We start from the raw sequence: 3,770 nt of genomic DNA, 5'->3' as shown, positions 1-3,770 counted from the left end.
ATTGTCCCTTATATTTAATATCTGATTTATAGCCTAAATGAGTATTCTTATGAAAGAAAGGCACCTCCTTGTTGACATTCACCTGGGTATAAAAAACCTATTCTCTCGGTTTAATTTCCAAGATTATTTTTCCTTTGATTTAGTGTTTCTGATTGCCCCTGTCTATCCCTAGAGTAACATTGTCTGTTCTAAATACATTGCCTGTTTAACCTTAAAAGATAGTTAAATGAAAAGCAAATATATTTTTATGTGTTCCTTAATGTCTAAAAGAAAATAAGCCCAGGATACTTCTACTGTGTTCACCAGCATTCCAGTATTTTCCAAACCATGTTCAGTTACACTGGTTCTGGCAAATGTTCATTGTGTTTTGAGAATAAATGATTCTATATCACAGTCTCCACGTCTTGGACATTGATGATAAATGTTAGTATATGAAACTTAAGAAAGTTATTGGATCAAGAAAACATTTTTCTATACACACCTTGAAGAATTCAGAAAAGTTTTAACACCAGTTTACATATTTTTCAACAACTGCAAATAATATAACCAGCAATGTTTTGAATGGATGCACTAGTTTTTTGTTTCAACTTGAAAGGATGTTCCTGCCATTTCAAATGAATTTAAATTTCATTAGTATATCATAGTAAATTTAACTTTATCACCTAAAGTATTTGAAACAAAACAATGAAATGGTTTTAATATTTTAAGTATGATTTTCAAGTTCTGCAACTATGACCACATCAGACCACCATCTGTTGAACATGTTCTAGATCCTTGCAGAGTGGAATTAAAGCTTGTGAGCAATCTTTGCTAATATTTTTTAAACAGCTTTAAGAAATTAAATCATGATAGATTAATGCTGACAGTATTTTTATATAATCCCACTAGAAATTATATGAAAAGCGTTTTAGTTAAGCTACGAAGAATGCACTGGTTAGCAGAGAGTCTGCGGATTCTGTCCTCTACTAATGAGCATTTCACAATTTTTTTTTGCTTTGCTTTGTTTTTCAAATCAATTGTTTTGCCCAATCAACAAAGTTCCTTTAAAAAATTCCTGAATAAACTATTTTCAGACAGAAAAGAGTAGAGCTAAATAACTATTTCTCTAAATATAGTTCAGTGTTCATTCAGAGTGTCTGAATCAGCTTGGTAGATCACAAGCTTTTTATCATCTTAAAATATTTAATTGAATGAGTGTATTATGCAAATGTTAATTCCACCTCACTTGTTCAATTGTATAGTATTTCACTAACATTTTCATTTTTTCTTTTTGGGGGGCAAAACAAATGTTTGGTGTATTCACACATCATTACCTCAAACTATTTTAGATGATGCACCAAATGACTATCATTTGGGATCAATGCCCCCAAGTCCAAAGCCAGACTTTTTATCTTTTCTATGAGATGCTAGAATGATGATTCTTATAGCTCTGTTGACTTTGCAGGTCAGTCTTGCTTTATTAAATGAAAGAGATTGGTTCCTGTCTGATCTCTCTCAATATAAGGGAGTTGGAAAATTGCTGCTGAATAATTCTGAAACACTTGAAAAAGCCAAGTGTCGATATGCTGATATATGAGCAGAACTACAGGGCAAGCAGTAATTTCTAGAACCGGCCTTTTAAACTGTTTGAATATTATTGGGTTTTAATATAAAAATAATTTTGAAATGTTTTCACTGTGTATAGAGAAAGAGCTGTATGAATGAAATGATCAAATTTTAACTTTCGTGCCTATGCAGTGACAATGTAAGGCATGTTTTGTTTTGTTTTGTTTTTAACAATTAAGAGAAACTAAGAAAAGAGTCTCTGAGGAATTTTGCTGTGTTTCTAAACCTAATAAAACTCAGTCAGTTGTCTTACGGGAAGTGCTGTTAGTATATACCATGTTTTGAGTTGGTGGCCTTTATTGAGAGTTCTCCATGATCTTCAAAGCAAACATTAACTGAATTTGTGATCTTGTTATGGGGCATATAATTTCACAAAATGCCTTGCTATAAAATATTTATAAAGAGAATCGTGGGTTAAAATGCTCAAGTATGCTTTTTAAACTTAAAATGTCAATGGGTGGCTCTTTTTCCTTCTTGTGTAATTCAGCAGAGAACACTTGGTTCTTACAGCCGTGACTGCTCTGTCTGTGGCGGAAGCTTCACTGCTTCTCTGCTGTGCTCAAGGCAAAACCAGCAAAGAAAGCGACCACTCGTTCCTTCACAGACCTGCAGCAAAGCTCCCTATAGAGCAACCGTGATAGGAAGGTGTGGTATTGACTCGCTGAAGATAACATGATAACATTTCAACCTTACTTGCCTTATAAATTAGAAAAGGTGTGAAGATTGTTTTTTTTTTTTTTGTAGGTAATGATTTTACAAATGTTTCTTTTCCTTCATGACTTTCCCCATCACCCATGTCACAAAATCCTGAATATGCAATTATTTATCTTGGCACATTATTGCAACTAGGGTTCCCATTTCAGTACAAAGTTTAATTATATGTGCAAACAAGATGAAATATCTGAAGAAGTGGTTATTTAAATGTGATTTTTTTTGGAAAAAATAAATGAGAAACATAAAAACAAATTCAGTGGTGAACCCTTTTTATTATACCAGCCTCTTAACAATTTTGCCCACATTCTGGAAAATTCGATTTCGGGTTTAGGGTGGGAAAAAAACCCTGGCACAGTGCAAGGGCTTTGTAGTGGGACAAACCCCAGGTCTGTAATTTAATGGTAGACTTGAGCTTGTTACTGATTCTTCATGTCCTTATCTTAAAAAGGAATGGAGTTATTGATATCCCCTTATCATAGGGCCATTGAACAGATTAAATGAGCTAATATTTATCAGTCCCCTAGTCCTACCTAGTGTGTAGTGGATCTTCAGTAAACAATCCTTTCCTGTTCTCATCTTTCTGTGAATAGGGACGGCAACAGACCAGAAAACGTTACTGTCCTTTCTCAAACACTAGCATAACCCTTAGGGTCTCCAGTGGGGTCTCAGTGTATTGCTGTTGTCTGCTGATACTAACTGCATTGAGCACTCACCCAGGGGCGTGTGCCAGGCTGGGTGCTTGGAAGCACTACCTTATTTGTTCCTGCAACCACGGCCTGCTACATGAGGATCCATTCGGTTTGGTTTCATTTGCTCTTCGTTGGGGAAGGGGTTCTGGAGTCAGGAAGGGGATAGTTATTAAGGAGAAAGGGCCTGTTAGTTATGTCAAGTAGGTCCCTAAGCCCAAACCACACCCATTTCAAAGCTGCTTAAACTTTAAGGGGCTGGGACGAGTGGTGTGGAGGAATTCGGCTTGCAAAGCACCGATGAGCCCGCGAGTTCCTGGGGGCCCTGGGCTTACTGTTTGTTATTTTAGAATCTCCACTTTTTAAATCTATAAAGGGAGAACAACTCTCTGAAAGACCCGTTAGGAAGATTAAATAAAGCAAAACCTGTTTTCCAGAACCAGGTAAATGTAAACTCTCACTAAATTATCCCTGTTATCAACCAACTGTGCCTTGGAAAGCGGGTGTTGGGAAGCAGCGGCAGGATTGTGGGGGCATTGCTTTACTTTTTCTTTGCGCCTCGGATTTCTGGTCGTAGGAAACCACAGCATTTCCCACTCCTGCCGCTGACATCTGCGGGAGAAAGAACTGGGTGAGGCCTTGCGGGGCTGCAGCTTGAGTTTCAGGTGTCCTCCTCGGTCTAGCATGAACCGGTTCCCCTCCCACTCGCAGCCACTCCAGGGAGCAGCCTAGCTTCGGGTGGGGGGGGGGCCCTCTGGGCTGTGA

This window comes from Phyllostomus hastatus, unplaced genomic scaffold (assembly GCF_019186645.2).
Source record: "Phyllostomus hastatus isolate PE091 unplaced genomic scaffold, TTU_PhHast_1.1 phas_contig_209, whole genome shotgun sequence".
In the NCBI taxonomy this organism is placed as follows: domain Eukaryota; kingdom Metazoa; phylum Chordata; class Mammalia; order Chiroptera; family Phyllostomidae; genus Phyllostomus; species Phyllostomus hastatus.
Note: the sequence above shows the minus strand (reverse complement) of the source record.